The sequence below is a fragment of the Dasypus novemcinctus genome, chromosome 4, assembly GCF_030445035.2.
Source record: "Dasypus novemcinctus isolate mDasNov1 chromosome 4, mDasNov1.1.hap2, whole genome shotgun sequence".
NCBI lineage: Eukaryota > Metazoa > Chordata > Mammalia > Cingulata > Dasypodidae > Dasypus > Dasypus novemcinctus.
In genome coordinates, this window is record NC_080676.1 from 51,316,224 (window position 1) to 51,333,782 (window position 17,559).

Sequence of the window (17,559 nt, forward strand, 5' to 3'; positions counted from 1 at the left end):
GATATTTTCCTTGCAAACTCATCTACCTATCTCCTGGTCATTGTGTACTAAATTTCTAAAGCACACCACACAAACTTTCAGCTTATAAAATGAATATCTGAAATCTTTAAAATATAATTATATACTTTAAAAAAGAATTGCAGGGGAAGCACATGTGGCTCAAACAATTGCCTACAATACAGGAGGTTCCGGGTTCAGTTCCCAGTGCCTCCTGGAAAAGACAAGCAAGACAGCAATCTGGTACGGCAGGCATGGCGAGCTGGTGCAACGAAGAGACACAAAGAGGAAATACAATGAAACATACAACAAAGCAGGGAGCTGAGGTGGCTCAAGCAACTGAGGGCCTTTCTCCCACGTAAGAGGTCCCAGGGCCAGTCCCCGGTACCTCCTAAAGAGAAGACAAGTAGATACAGAGAGCACACAACAAATGGACGCAGAGCAGACAGCAAGCACAAACAACGGGGGGCGGGGGGCTGTATAATAAATAAAAATCTTGGAAAAAAACTACAAAAACTTAAGGTTCATTTAAGATGACATGCAGAATGTATCTCAAAACCATAGTACTAAAATAATTCAGGTTGTGCAAAAAGTACAATCCTATGTATCTGTACACATCTGCCTTTCTGATCTCACTCAAGCATATCACCCTGCTTCATGTTCTCTGCAGTCAACTGCCATAACATCGTACATTCCTCTGCCAGAAATGTTCTTCCACTCTGATTCTGCTCACAAACCTGGCCCATCCTTCCCAGCAAAGTTCAGCCCAAACCAGCTTCCTCCCTTGATAACCTACCTCACTATATCCAAAGAGAGAAATTATGAGAGTGCCTGTACCTCCCTGACCACAAAGGTATAGTGCGTTATTCTCTTACGGTTCTACTATCAGTCTTCTTGAGACCAGAGACTGATTTTTTCATCTTGCTCTACCCTTCACGGAACTATAGTAAGTGCCCTGAACATATACAGCTCTTAACATATACACATTGATAATGCGTTATAATTTCTACTTAAAAGAATTCTACACACATACATAGAACTACAGGACAAACAGGTCACATGGGTAAAGAAGAACAAGAGGAGATTTTACTATATTTTGAAACTTCTTAAGAGAGTCTACCTATTACCAATACTTTCAGTACCATTTCTAGGAAGTGGCCATTAAAGACTGATCCTTTCACTGTTACTTTTTTTTCAAAAGCACATGATTACCTCATAAAATTGGCATAAAAACTATCAACTATTTTGTACACTACATAAACAAAAGCCATTTTGCTCTATTTCTTATAAATAAATATTTGTTTGTAAGGTTCGTCTTAGTCTCCAAACAGCTTTGTTTTTAGAATCTGTATTTAAGAAGATCGAGGTGCCCAATAAATATTAATTTTAGAATAGGCTTTCAGCATAGAGACAGACACTGCTGCACAGACATCTTCTGTTCTTCTATGACCTGCCACAAAAATATAATTAGGAGACAAGACTGTTTTTCCAAAGATGGAAAATCCTGGAAAAGAGCCAAACAGTATATTTTGAATGATTTTCAAAAATACTGCTTGCAGTCTCCAGAAGTAAGTTTATTTGATTTAAAGACGAATGAGCATTATGGTCCCTTCCCCCAGGAAAAGTTACGAACACGACAAAAGGTTGCTTATAATTAAAGGTAGCAACATAGTCTAATCTAGAATCTAGTGACCAATAACAAATTCAAGATAAGTGTGTCTGGCATCCTTTAAAAATAGACGTTGTATACAAATTCTTTAAAAGTTGAGAAATGGAGAAAATCTTCCCAAGAATTAAAAGAAAAACACAGGACTCCTATCAGAATTAATCTGCTTAGAAAAAAAAATTTTATTAAATGAATTCCCAGGCAAAAACAAAATCACAAAGTCCAAATTAAATTGCTTTTCAGCACATGACTGAAGTGCAGTAAACAAATAATAAGGAAGCAGACTGGCTCAACTGATAGACCTTCCACCTACCACATAGGAGGTCCAGGGTTCAAACCCAGGGCCCCCTGACCTATGTGGTGAGCTGGCCCAGGAGCAGTGCTGATGCGCACAAGGAGTGCTGTGCCATGCAGGAGTATCCCCTATATAGGGGAGCCCCAAACATAAGGAGTGCCCCCTGCAAGGAGAGCCACCCCTGCGAAAAATGTGCAACCTGCCCAGGAGTGGCGTCACACACACAGAGAGCTGATGCAGCAAGATGACACAACAAAAGGAGACACAGATTCCCGGTGCTGCTGACAAGAAGGAAAGTGGACAAAGAACAACAAACAGCAAATGGACACAGAGAACAGACAAAAGGAGGTGGGGGAGAGAAAAAAAATAAAAAATAAATCTTAAAAAAAAAAAACCATAATAATTACCTCCAAATATTACAAGACAAACAGGAATGTACTTGTAAATCAAAGAATTTCAACTGAACTTTCTCAATTCCACTGCTTCATTTCAAGAAAAAGACTTTATTAGTTGCTTTCTTCAACATGGCGATCCCCAATAACAACATTACACACACAATCTCTAAAAGCATCAACACCTTTCAAGCATTATATTCTGCACTTCCCGCCCCATTTCCCAGGGAGTCACACACTCAGATCAGGCAGAGCAGTCAGATCAAACACAGCCTTGCCATCACAGTTCTTTTTAACTTCCTTTCGTTATTTAAGTGACTTATGGAAAATGGAATCAAAAGTTATATATTATGAGATGATCCCAATTTTTGAAAAGTAAGACATGGTCAAGAACACATATCCACATCATAAAAAAACAATTTAAACATACAGTGATTCTAATAATCCAATTACTTCAGTTAAATTAATTTCACTGGTAGTATCACAAGTAGTTGAATTTTACATTAAATTTATACAAAATTACACTATCGTGCAGGCAGAACACAAAAATCTATCCAGTACTCTGAAATTTGCCTGTCAAAGAGTAAACAATGCAATTGAGGGCAATAAAAATTATCAACTTTATTAGAATAGACCATAGAGTTTTTAAAATTAAAACTTTGGTTTCAATAGTTCCAAGTGTTAAGAGTCAAATTTATTATTTAGGCAACACCTACCACCCACCAAAAGCTTCCAGTTTACCATTTCTCAGTAGTACAGAATTTGAACATGAAAAAAGCTTACCCAAAACTTTGGCTGTGCTACTACTAAAAAGGGGATACAAAATGAATGAATAAATATACTGTCAGTTACCTTTAAAAACTGTATAAGTACATCAAAGTGTACTGTGACTAATTTTTTTACTAACGGATTTTAACTAATTGGTTTGTTACTAAATTAATAGTGCAACTTATAATTTACAAGGCCTTAAGAAAAATGACATCTTAAACATTTTCTTCCTAGCATAAAGCAGATAGCTGCTATATCTTTTTTGGTTGTTGTTAAGGTAGTTTGGGAGTAAAGGTGAGGAACAGAAGTGGATGGGGGAGGGAAAGGAGTTAAGAATAGCATGAAAATACAGGAATAACAACAGGATGGAAAACAAAAGAAAACAAAAACAGAATTTGCAAAAAAACACACTAGCAGTTAGGTTAGAAAACTGACTCTCATGAATTTAGAACTTATGAGGTTTCTAACTCTTCCCAAGGGCTGGATATTTGAGTCAATATACCAAAAAGTTGAACAGATAATTAGCCGAAGACAACACAAAAATTACTCAGCTGAAGAAAAAGTTCCCGGTAGAAATAAGTACCGTTTTGCCAGGGATGTTGTTTCTTGGATTAATTCTGTCCTACTGAAATACCTTTCCAAATTCTAACTTAACTGTGACATAACTGAGTCCCTCACTCAGATTTCATTGGTCTAGGGTAGGACGTGCACATCAGTTACACTGAAAAGCTCCCTAGGTGATCCCAGGGGAGGTTAAGAACCACCGGTTTTGTAAGGAAAAGCCAGGTTGAGAAATTTTACTAGTCACATGCTAATTACTCACATACTCGGGAGGGGAGAGAGAGATTGCTTCTCTCAAATAAGAGCATTCAAAGTGAGGGATGCTAAAACTAGAGTGGGAAACATGCTTACTAGTAAGAGTAAACTAATTTGATTTTAAGATAAGGACAGATAACCTCAACCCTTCACCTCCTAAATGAATGAGAAAAGGAATGACAATAACACCATAAACAGAAAGAGACCAAGTAAGACTACAAAACAAGACTAAGAAAAGCATAAGAAGAAACACAAAAGGAGCATTGCCGATTCTTACATTTAGAGAGACACAGAGAAAGTAACTGAAATTTGACTGCACATGACAAAATTAGAAACAATACACAGAAGATATAGAAAGGCATTTTTTCTACTCAATATAATAGAAAAGTGCCACGCAATTAAATCAATGGAAATGTTTAAACTAAACTTGGATATGTCATTCATTAGAGAAGAAACTTGGGGACACCTGTCCAATTCCTTCCAGCTCAGCATTCAAGGGTGCCACCAGATGCCTCTGTGATAACTGTTGAGCAAATCAGAAACCAGGAAGACAAATTTGAAAGAAAAAAAAAAGAGGCCACAGAGCCTAGGGATTAAGACCTTAAAGTTTGAACCCAGATAGTTTGAGTTTGTCTGGTTTTTATACTCACTAGCTAAGTGATGTAAGACAAATGTTCTACCCTCATTCAGTTAAAACAAATTATGCATTTAACTGCCACGTCTCAATCAAAATGGCTCTCAGAAATACACACCACGAAAAGAAATCAGACCTATCCTGGCTTTTAAATATAATTCATTCCAACCAAATATATGATCAAATAAATGGCATATTCATGATCCTAAGGAATATCAAATCCTAATCTAATGTTGGTTTGCCATACTGCATTCAATTTGAGTATGAAATATTTAAACCAGCAAATACAAACTGTGATGTCTGCCTGGTCCACCCAGGACACACAAAATACATGCATGCTTATGCACACATCCAGGGGTCATGAAAGAAAAGACCACTCTTCTACTTGAGACTTCAAAACACTACTTGTCTCCCAACCCTCTCCTCCCAAATTATGACTATAAAGCACTGACAAGGACTATATGATCAATAAAACAACTCCATCCCTTCTTCTCAGCCATTGCCATGCATTGGTCTAGGGACTGGCAAACTATGGCCAGAAAGTATTTTGGGCTTTGCAGGTCAAATGGTCTCTATCACAATTACTCAAATCTGCCACTTACTGCAAAGCAGCCACACACAATATATAAACGACTGTATTTAACTGTTTACAAAAACAGGTAGCAATCTGGAAGTGGCACACAGAAAATAAGTCTGTTGACCCTGAAGCAATTCCCAGGCACAACCAAAATTATGATCCAGAGTGGAACATAAAGTTTTTATGCTAAATGAGGTAGGTATGTGTGTGTGTGCATGTGTGTGCATACACAATATATATAATTAAATTCAATAAAAATAAACAGACCAAATAAAGAAAATTATTATTCAAACATTCCCCACTAAAACCACATAACTATCTATAGGGAGGAAATTTTCTAAGGCATTCAAACACAGTATCCTATGCAGCACTATACATTTTAAATCAATAAAAGTTGGACCACAAAAGTAAGAGTGTTAAAACTTCAAGAATCCTCTGCCAAACTTACAGAACAGTGGAGGAGCAGGGAGAAGGGTAGAATGGAAAGAAGAGGGTTTTCTGTATAAAAGCTCAGTTCTTTCACATTATATCCATATAACCCTGACAAGTTACTTAACCACCCTTTTTCAGTGTTCTCATCTATGAAAGGAGGATATTATAGCAAACACTTTGCAATGGTATGAGTATTAGATAAGTCTGTGAAAAACATGAACACGAAGTGTGACAATGTTAAAAAAAACAAAAACAAAAAAAAACACCCTATGATTTAAAAACAAGATAGTACTAATCCTAATAAATCACTTTCTACACAGAATATTAATAAATATCAGCTAATTACAATTGCTTACATTGCTTAAAAGGGCATAAAATTGTTAAGAATAGTAAACTATTAAAAGACAAAACTTGGACCTAAGCAAAAAATTGTTTATGACTTACCATAAGATTAGAAAACTACCAATGAGAAGGATAAAAAAAATTACAAGCAACCAAAAACTGAACAAGGGAAGGGGATGTGGCTCAACTGAAAAAGCATCTGTCTACCCAATGGAGGGTCCAGGGTTCAATCCCCAAGGCCTCCTGAATCATGTGGTAAGGTGGCCCACGCACAGTGCTGCTGCGCACACGGAGTGCCGTGCCACACATGGGTGCCCCTGCATAGGGGTGTCCCACAGGCAAAGTGTGCGCCCCGCAAGGAGAGCTGCCCAGCATGAAAAAAGCACAGCCCGCCCAGGAGTGGCGCCATACTCACGGAGAGCTGATGCAGCAAGATGATGCAACAAAAAGAGACACAGATTCCCAGTGCTGCTGGATAATGCAAGTGGACGCAGAAGAACACACAGCAAATGGACAGAGAGAGCAGACTACGGGGGAGGAAGGGGAGAGAAATAAATAAAATAAATCTTAATTAAAAAAAAAAAACTGAACAAGGTAAAGGAGTAGCCCTGGAAATTAATCCTTTTACACAGAACAAATGGGGGGCATAAAAAGAAAGGTGGCCATAAATTTTGCCAATATTAGCTAATGTCCACTGTATAAGTCAGCCAAAGGGGTGCTGATGCAAAATACCAGAAATTGGTTGGTTTTTATAAAGGATATTTATTTGGGGTAGGAGTTTACAGATACCAGGCCATAAAGTATAAGTTATTTCCATCACCAAAGTCTATTTTAACGTGTTGGAGCAAGATGGCTGCTGACGTCTATGAGGGTTTCCGGGGTTCCTTCCTTCCAGGGTCTTGCTTCTCTCTGGGTTCAAGGTCCCTTTCTTCCTGGGGCTTGCTTCTCTTTCCTCTGTGTGCTTATTTCCCGGGGCTCCAGCTTAAGACTTTAGCATCCAACTCCAACATCAAAACTCCAACATTAAGAACCCTTAACTCTGTCCTTTGCCATGCCTTTTATCTGTGAATCCCCACCCACCAAGGGGCGGGGACTCAACACCCTAATGATGTGGTCCAGTCAAAGCCCTAATCATAACTCAATTACGTCCAGGTACAGATCAGATTACAAACATAATCCAATATCTATTGCTGGAATTCATAGCCATATCAAACTGCTATACCCACTAAATAGTGAGAAGAAATGACAAGTAAGGACAAATAAACACCAAAAATCATTTCTATACCGTAAACAAAAGAGTCACTGCCAAATAACATTTTCTAACAATCCTAAACCACTATCTAATTCACAGATAAATCTGGAAAGGAAAATTGCATACCTGCAATTATTTTTAAAGCAGGTTCACAAAGTCGTCTCTGAGGAGACAGAAATATACTTAAAACTAAATGTTAACTTTATCTTTTCCCAATTCTCTAATTGAACATATGACTATCAAAGCAACCAAAGATTTCCATCAACAACAATGGATCTGAATACTGCAAGTGAATGTTCCCCATTAATGCTTCATTATTTACACAAAAAAATGCAATCTGAGGAAAAAGGTAACCAGGAGGCAATGTAAGTTAAAGCCTAGGTTCATCTCTACACCAAATTAAATGGTAGGTTTTTTGTTTTTGTTTTTAAAAGACTAATATTTATCCTGCAGCAAACAAGTGAACAAGTAGGGTGAAGGAAAGAGGGGGAAAAAGTTTTACCAACCTTTCTTAATGTCAACATTAAGATGATAGCACTTTACACATTAATATACTATTAATTCACCAACACTGGAATAAAACTTACTGAAATATTATCAGTAAATGAAACGAGATCCCTGCTCACGTAGAGTTTAAATTTCAGCAGAATTTCTAATTAAGCATTATCTTAGTAGGTGCTAAGTGCTATGAAAAAGAGAGTAATTTCAATCAGAGTAAGGGGACTCAGAAGTTGGGGGCCAGGAAGGACAGGGGAGGAACTAGAAGTTGCAGTATTAAGTAGGATTATCAGAACTGGTTTGTATTTCAACAGAGAGATGGCACCATACTCGGGAAGCTAATATATGTTCAGAGAAATATCTGTTCCTGCCTTCTGTCTCTTGTGTATTGTAAAGTTACAATTCCTAAGAGAGATATCAGATATTATAAATCCTGTTAATTAAAGTATTTTGTACTATATTATAAATCCCATCATATAAATGCTAGAGAAGATAAGCTAAATCAGAGAAACGTTCGTAATTGTTTCCCAGTCTGTTCAAATTATTTTTCAGAGACACAGTCTTACAAAGTTATTTAACAAAGAGCTTCAACCTTTTTCAGACATACGAGATACTGGAAAAACAGAAAAATTCCATTGAAATAGAATGCCTGGCTACCCAAGCCCTGCTACAATTTACAAAACAAGCAAATGTTTACAGTGTGCCTTGTACTACATATTATCATCACTACCTTAAAATAGCTTATGAAGTAAAAATTAAAAATTCCAACAAAAAGCAAGACTTCTTCAAACATTTAAGAACCCTCGTCTCAATAAATTTTTTTAATCATTGTGTTCAGTGTTGCTCTGTAGTAAAAGGGAAATAAAGAGGAGGCAAGTGAGACTAGTTTGTGAAAATGCATATAGCTAGAATTGTAAAGACTGGTTTACCTTTTTTCAATTTTGACCTTCAATTGTAAACTCCAAGGAAAAATGAGTGTGGCTGAGCTTGAGCCTAAATGAAGTATGGGGGGAGGCAGGGAGAGTTTATCTGTGGAAGTGGGGAAGTGGCAGCGAAATTTTACCTCTTTCTTGTAAGAAGGAAAGTAGGGGTCCAGAAGAGGAAGCCATCATTCCCATAAAGAGAAGGAAAATCTCTACTGACCTCATGTCAAAGCTAATATGTCCATCTCTACTACTATCAATCAGTTGAAAATAACTACTCTGTCACTGCACTAGTCAGCCAAAAGGTGTGCTGATGCAAAGTACCAGAACTCTGCTGGCTTTTATAAAGGGTAGAAGCTTACAGTTACCAGGTCCTTAAAGAATCCAACTCAAGGTACCATTAAGAGGTACTTTCCCATCCAAAGTCTGTTGCCATGTGTTGATGCAAGATAGCGGGCAATGTCTGGGTGGGTTCAGCCTTCCTCCTTCCTCCTCCTAAGGCTCCATAGTCCCAGCTGCTTCTGATCTCAGCTGTAGGCTGGCATATGGCTCATCATCCTCCCCAGGGCACATTTCTTTCAGGGTTCAGCTGCTCTGTCCTCACCACAAGGTCAGTGGTAGACTATCAGGCTCACCTCTCTTCCTAGGCCGTGTCCATAGAGCACTCTCTCTTCTTGTGTATCTGTTTCGGTGTGTATTTTCTTCCATGTGCAAGTCTGTCTTACCAACTCAAGGGGGCTTGGACTTGACACTGTTGAGTGGCTGGATCAAAGCCTTAATTTTAACATAATTTAATCAGACATCTCAGCTCAATCTAATACAAAGAATTATCACACCAGAAGAACGGATCCACTTACAAACATAATCTGTTATTTCTTTTTGGAATTCATAAATAATATCAAACTGCTACAGTCACCATGACTAGTCTCAGACTCAATTAGACAAACTCACAAGACCTAAGCAGGCCACAGTTAGCACCTATTACTCAGAAGTCAATAGGACAGCAAAGGCTAGCACCAGGTCAGGCACGTCAGCAGAAGTCCCCACCGTAATCCCAGGGCTATTCTCTTTGCACCTCTCTTTATCACATCAAGAGACAGTTCAGGTGGAAGAGGACAACCTTACAGAGGGGGTGCAGAGGCTACCTGACTTAGAAACCCCAAACTCCACAGAGAAACTATACCTTCTTCTAAGAGCTCATGGATCTATCTTCCAAGAGACCTGACCCATCAAGGGACATGCCCAGTTATAAGAAAAGTACCATACTTAGGGAAGCCCAATGCTGTGGCTTCCCACCAGGTATGCACTCCCACTCCAGATGGCATTTACATGTCAGGGATCTCGGTGCCATGCCCTATGCTGGCTCGTAACATTGCTGACATTGCAACTTTATGTTTCTAATGAAACACAGCCAAACTTACCCAAGGTCATTTGGCCACAGAAGGAAAAAGGATTTGGTGAACCTTTACTCACAAGGCACCTGGGTCCTCATCCCTACCCTGCCACTACTGCTGGATGGTCTTGAGCCTATAAATTAAGTGTCTGTGGGACTGACTCATCTCCTATTAGACAAGGAGAAGTTTGACTGGGTTGGCCTCTGGGATCCCTTGAAGTCTTTTAAAACATTAAGAACTAAGGTCACAGAAAATTAGGTACACGAAGAAAAGAAAAAATTAGCCTTCTGAGAAATAAGACGTGCATAAAACCATGCCAACAAACTAAAAAAAAAAAAAAGGAAAAAAAATTAAAGAAGAGCAGTTTAGTTCAGTCCTCTTTGTTTTAGGCATAAGGAAATTAAGGCCAAAGAGGTTAAGTGTTCTTACTAGGTGACAAAATGACTGTTAAACTCTGCACTGCTGTGCACTGAGCACCATGGGCATACATTTACTAAGTACTACATTCATTTAAATCTCATAACAAGATTCTAAGGTAGGTATTTTCGTCCCTGTTACAAAAATAACTAAAGTTCAAAGTTTTCCTGTACCAAGATCATACAACTGATAAGAGGAAATTTTAAGTGGATGTCAGCTGATAAATCTTAATTTCTTAACCTCTAGCCTCCTGTAGGTCTCCTAAGTCTCTTTCAAAAATCTTTGGTCCCAACAAAAATTTTCTTATTCCAACATGACAAACGAAAGAATTTTTAATGAAAGTATCACTCACTTAGGGGAAGGAGAGCTATCCTCAAATTCCCTAACTGAACGTTAAGATGGCATCAACACATTTAAGGACCTTGGACCCACCTGAGGACAGTGTAAGTCAACCCACTAGGAAACACTACTTTTACCACCCACCTTTACCTTGGCTTGTTCTTGAAATACTGAGTGGATTTGTTTAAAAACTGATACAAATCAGAGACTTCCTCTAATGAGGGTCAGACTAAATTTATTTACATAATCAATATTCATAAGAGAGATGAGAATTAAAACATGATACTCCCCATCTTTTGGAAGTTGACCAAAAAGTCTTGGCAGGCACAAAAGCACTACAGCCATTTCTACAGCAAAGATTGTGCTGCTAAGTGCTTAATATTCATTACCCAAGTCTAATGCCTGGAAGTCATTCCTGACTCGTCTGTCTCATATGTCCACCATATCAATCACTAAATTTTCTTGATTCTTCATCCCAAGTTCTCTACACTGCCTACTGACCCCTTCAATCAATCCCACCTTTCACATTCCCCCCTTATTCCTTTTCTCCTGCACCTTTCAAGTCTTAAGCCTAAATTAATTTTCATAAGACTATCCCAAAATTTACCATCAAGCAGCACTTGATTTCTATCATGGGTTTGTGGTGGGGGGGGGTCACAACTTAGTTAGCTATTCATTTAAGTAACTTTTAAACTATAGTTTAAATATTCATTCCTTCAGCATCCTTGATCACAGAATCCTAATTTTGTTAAAGGCAGCAATGCGCCTAGATAAATACTTTCCCAGCCTCCACTGCACCTAAAGGTAGCCATATGAAACAGTTTTTGGAGTCTGTGGGTGGAGGGTGGAGTGGGGATGCTTTCCAGATGGAAGATGAAGGAGATGAAGCACTTCCTGCTCAAATATGATGCCTCATGACACAGCAACTATTTTTCATCAGCACCAATAAGAGTAGAATTCATTACACTAAGGACAATGGATTAAAAAAGAAGCAAATTCCTACTTCTCAATTAGTCTAAAATAATGCTTTCATGTACTTGAAGCCAATTGGTCATCAGCTGTCCCCACCTCCCCCTACCACCACCACCCAGGTGTCCCCAAAGGCATTTCAACTTACTATGTATAAAACCTAATGCATCACCCACCCCAAACTTAAGTTTCCTCCCACACTCCTCACGTCTGAGTATGGCCCCATCCTCCCAGGCACCCACGCCAGAAATATGGCTCACTCTCCTCCCTCATCTACTATAGCTACTTGATTACCAAATGCCGTTACTTTCTATCTCTAGAGTTTTATTTCATGAGTATGTTTTTAGTTCCCCAAAGTCCTCATACCTTAAATGACTTTGCATATGGCTAAATTCTGGATCACTCACATCCTACCCAAACTCTACTACTGTGGATATTCATTTTAAATGCCTACTCTCCTTCACTAGAAGGTATGTAACTGTAAGATGCCTTATTCAGCCCTCTAACTTGAATGCCTAAAACAATACCTGGCAAACATATAAAAATGAACCCCTCCCAAAAAAGGGGTGGTGTGGTTTAAAGTGATGATCTTATCTGCACAGGTATATTTAAAAAAAATCAATGAAAATAAAATTGTATTGTTTTTCAAATCCCTCACAAAATCAATTTAGGAAGAATGAAAATAAACTTTTGCCTAATGCAAAATATATTTGAAATTCAGAATATTTTAAATATAGTTTTTGTTCCAAAGGTAAAGAATAAAAACACATAGCCAAATATTTAACTATTAGCTCTGAAATAGTTTACCCAACCACAAACTACCACATCTCAGTAAAACACTTAGATGGCATTTTAATGCAGTACTACTGTGTTACAAATGCAGATGCAAATTAGAAAACATAATCCTCATTCTTAAGAGGAATTTCCAAGTCTTGCTCTTCCAGGGTACCTATCTGATTTGCACTACTGACATTCCAACGCTGGAGGGACTAAAATTTGAAAGAATATAGATGCCCCTTCAATCTGTCTAAGCACTTTGAAATCTCCTAAGTTTAATGATGGCTACCTATGAAATAAAATCCAGTAGAATGTAATTATATCCCTATCTCATCTCTCCCATCACACATTTTTATTTCCTGCCTTTCCCTATCCTGATAATCTAATCTGTTCTCCTCTAATAACATCAAATTCCCTACTTCTTCCCACATTCATTTAGCGATCCTATGCCAGACCATTACAAAATACAACCAAACACAAATGTCTAGTCCTTTATAATTATTCCATTACATTAATGAATTCACATATCAACACATATTTACATGTGCCTTCCATTTTTGATGCATTCACAACTACATCCATTCTTTACCAAATTCCAGGAAATAAGACAGATTACTCAGAAAACTAGAACAACCACAAGAGTATTTTAACTCTCTCTACCGCTTATTGAAAATGAGACATAGGCCCAGTTATTTAACTTCTCTCAGCCTCAGTTGCTTCATCTGTAAAATGGGGATTATAACTTTACCTACCTACAGAGGGTTACCACTATGAGAAGTAAGTAAGATAATGCATATCAAGCATCCTACTGTTCCTGGGATATTAAAAAAAAAAACAAAAATAAATGATAGCCATTATCATTTTACTGTACTTTGCGTGTGGAGTAAAATACTTGGCCATCATTTACAGAACCACAGGTTTGCTGAAATAGACTATCACTAAGTATACACAATCTGAATGCACTGAATGCTATACTTCGCATGCTTATGAACATCATGCAGTTTATTTTATAAAAAACAAAATTATGATTTTGTTTTTAAAACAGGCTGCTACTGGCATACAGAAAATGGGGTATCATTCTTGGATTAAATTTTTTTTTTTTTAGTATATTCTTTTTTTTTTTTAATTTTTTTTATTGACTTTGTAATAATATTACATTAAAAATATATATATATGAGGTCCCATTCAACCCCACCACCCCCACCCCACCTCTCCGCCCCCCCAGCAACACTCCTTCCCATCATCATGACACATCCATTGCATTTGGCAAGTACATCTTTGGGCACCTCTGCACCTCATGGTCAATGGTCCACATCATGGCCCATACTCTCCCCCATTCCATCCAGTGAGCCCTGTGAGGATTTACAATGTCCGGTGATTGCCCCTGAAGCACCATCCAGGGCAGCTCCATGTCCCAAAGACGCCTCCACCTCTCATCTCTTCCTGCCTTTCCCCATACCCATCAGCCATCATGTCCACTTTACTCAATCCAATGCCACCTTTTCTATGTGGACATTGGATTGGTTGTGTCCATTGCACCTCTATGCCAAGAGGAGGCTCAGATTCCACATGGATGCTGGATGCAATCCTCCCACTTTCAGTTGTAGTCACTCTAGGCTCCATGGTGTGGTGGTTGTCCTTCTTCAACTCCATCTTAGCTGAGTGTGGTGAGCCCAATAAGTCAGATTGTAGGTGCTGGAGTCTGTTGAGGCTCAGGACCTGGCTATCACATTGTCAGTCCAGAGATTCAAATCCCCTAAATATATCTTAAACCCCGACACTAACTGCACCTCCAGCACATTAGCATGAAAGTCTTACGTAGAGAGATCCCATCTGAGTCCAGATTCATCACACATAAACACCAGTTCCAAAGAGGGGCCATCTGACCTGGTAGTTAACCCCATTGGCCATCACCATAACTCCCATGGGTCTCTTTAGCCCTCGAAGGAACCGATATCTGGGGGTTGTATCTGCTTTATCTGTCTCTCAGACTCTGCTCAGTTGTGCATAAGGGCAATCCTTCTGACAGCCTCCCGACTCTTTTTTAGAGACTTGTAGCCATATAAACTCATTTCTCCTTTACTTGGATTAAATTTTGAACATAAAACAAAACAGAGAAGAAAGGAAAATTATTTGAAAATAAATGAATCAAGCTTTTGCCTATAAAAAATAATGTTCCTTCTTAATAAATATCAAAAACAGGCATCTATAATGGACTCTGGATTGATCAAATATCCATTTTTTAAATGGGCTCAGTCTAATATTACTATTTTTGTTCTCTGGCTTCCAAATAGTAGTTGAGAGGCAAAGTAACTACTGCCTAAAACAGCAACACTGAATTGGTGGGAAGGATAACTTCACAGATAGCAAAAAAAATGGGTTAATTTAATAAGGTTTTCATTAAGCCTTTTCCATAATGATACAGTATTTAAAAGAGTGTCTTTATTTGGGTTGTGAAAATAATATAGACTACTGAATATCTGTATAGTCTGAAATTATTTTCCCATCTACAGTTTAACATAAAAATAATTCTAAAACATTAATGCGATATAATCTGCAGTTTCCCACTCAAGGCAGTTCCTTATAGGTGGGTTTAAGAGCTCACTAATATTTATTTCCTTGGGCAATTTAATATACTATATAAATTCTATTAATAGGCATCTTCTCTAGTTCAGTAGTAAAGATATTAGCAGTTTGACTCAATTTCACTTTTCTCATCCTACTAATACAGTGGCTAATTTTCTAATTTCAAAGAAGTCAGTAAATCCAACTTCAAACTTTAATAAATTCTACTTTAGTCCCATACACAGACTGAGAAGTATAAAGTAAAACTGGGTATTTCATTCAAAGTTGAGGCAGAGAAACTGTATTCAAGAGCATAATGGTTTCAGTGGGAAGGAGTAAGGTGAATGTCAACCAAGAACCACTGAACACTCTATTCTCACCCTTATTGCTATTTTTCATACTTCACAAGATAGTCAGCAGTTAGAAACCAAGAATCTGGAGACAAGTGCTTTTTATGAGATCCCTTAATAGTATATAAATTGTGCCTTTCTTTGTCTCACTTAACATTTTATCCAATGCTCCTTCTTAAGCAGAAACTCAGGACCTATTTCTAGACCACTCAAGCAATAACTATCCTAAGCCACACTCTAGGTTCCACACCAGGCCAACACAGAAGGCCCAGATCCAAATGTTTGATCTTTCAAAGTCATGTGATCTCTTCAAAGTCTCTAAAGTATTCTTGAATATACATACCTTGAATATATATCTATATCTCTCTATAACTTACTTATGACCGAGGCATTGTCACCACAGGTTTTACATTTTTAGCTATTGCCATACTAAATATGCAAAAATAATCTGTACTTCTGGATTTGCTTCAAACCCCAAGTCTCCAAGGAATTCTCTGAACAGAGACTGAGGTGAAAGTCTGCAAGGAGATCACAAAAAATACTAGGCATTTGCCCAAAGTATATATTTAGGATTCCCCTACTGCTGATTATTTGTTCCTAATTTCTCCAGTTCAACAAACCTAAGTCCTTTTTTTTTTTTTTTAAGATTTATTATTTATTTCTCTCCCCTTACCCCCCCACCCCCCACCCCGCTCTCCGTTTCCATTTGCTGTGTGTTCTTTCGTGTCCACTCACATTCTCGGCAGCACTGGGAACCTGTGCCTCTTTTTGTTGCGTCATCTTGCTTCATCAGCTCTCCATGTGTGCGGTGCCACTAATGGGTGGGCTGTACTTTTTTCATGTGGGGCAGCTCAATGCAGGATGCACTCCTTGAGCGTGGGGCTCCCCTACACGGACGACACCCTTGCTCGGCATGGCACTCCTCGCACGTGGTAGTGTCGCATGTGGGCCAGCTCACCACATGGGCCAGGAGGCCCTGGATTTGAACGCTGGACCTCCTATGTGGTAGGCGGACGCTCTATCAGTTGAGCCATGTCCACTTCCCCAAACCTAAGTCTTACTGCATTCCCGTGTCTTGTGTCAAGTTAAAACAGTTTTTCTTCTTCCATCACTATTCAAACAGCACCTATTTCACTAAGACATTATCAAAGTTTTCACCCACCAAGGTGTGTGGCCCAATCAAAGCCCGAATCATAACTCAATCACGCCCAGCTACAGACCAGATTACAAACATAATCCAATATCTACTTTTGGAATTCATAACTATATCAAACTGCTACACTTCACCCTCTGAATTCCAAAAAGACATTACAATACTTGAAAAAATCTTAAGTCAGTAACAATACAAGCACTAAATCATATCATATCACAATCAAGTTAAAGAAATAGAGTTTGTCTTGGAGCAAGCTATAGACCTCTGAAACTTACAAAACAATTTCTGTTTTCAAAACACAAATGGACAAAAGCTAAACATTTTCATTACAATAAGGAGAAATTGGGAGGGAAACATGAGTCACAGGTCGTCTACAGTTCAGTAAACCTGCAGGGCATCCACCATTCTATTTTAGTCTGAGAGTCAATCTTAAAATGATGGTTCCTTCTCCTTGGTGCCTTATAGGAACCCACCATTTCCATATGCTTGCCAATGGTACAGACCACATTACAAACATAATCCACTATCTATTTGTGGAATTCATAACTATATCAAACTGCTACAGTAAATAACTACATTTATGTATTATATGTGGATACATAAGTAAATATTCTTGTTCTTAGAAACTGTACAAGGTAATATTGTGTTCAACAAGCATGGTATATACAACCTACACTTTTGTGTTCAGAAAAAGAACAGATAAATAAAATAAAATGAACAAAATTATTTATAATTTTAATAAAACTAATTGGATAATTCAGATCTTCCAACTCAAACTCCAGGGTTTATTTGTTCTTCCAACCTCTTCACTAAATCATTATTATGATTTCTTTTTTTTTTTTAAAGATTATTTATTTCTCTTTCCAATTCCACCCCCCCTCCCCCCCCTCTTTTAAGGCTTTCTGTGTCTATTCGCTGTGTGATCTTCTATGTCCACTTGCATTCTTGTCAGCAGCACCGGGAATCTATGTCTCTTTTTGTTGCGTCATTTTGTTGTGTCAGC

The 17,559-nt window shown here is 38.2% G+C and overlaps 1 protein-coding gene across 11 annotated transcripts in view; it reads right to left on the minus strand.

Moving 5' to 3' along the window:
* TBL1XR1 (TBL1X/Y related 1) overlaps nucleotides 1-17,559 on the minus strand; it is a 161,609-nt gene that overhangs the window by 89,674 nt on the left and 54,376 nt on the right. Inside the window, exon 1 of one of the 11 annotated variants that reach the window (XM_071214624.1) lies at nucleotides 6,335-6,446. The exons of 9 other annotated variants lie outside the window; for them this stretch is intronic. The gene's annotated coding sequence lies outside the window, so the exon portion shown is untranslated. Of the gene's footprint in view, nucleotides 1-6,334; nucleotides 6,447-17,559 lie in introns of those variants that run through there. One more of the 11 variants, XM_071214631.1, reaches the window with a different exon arrangement.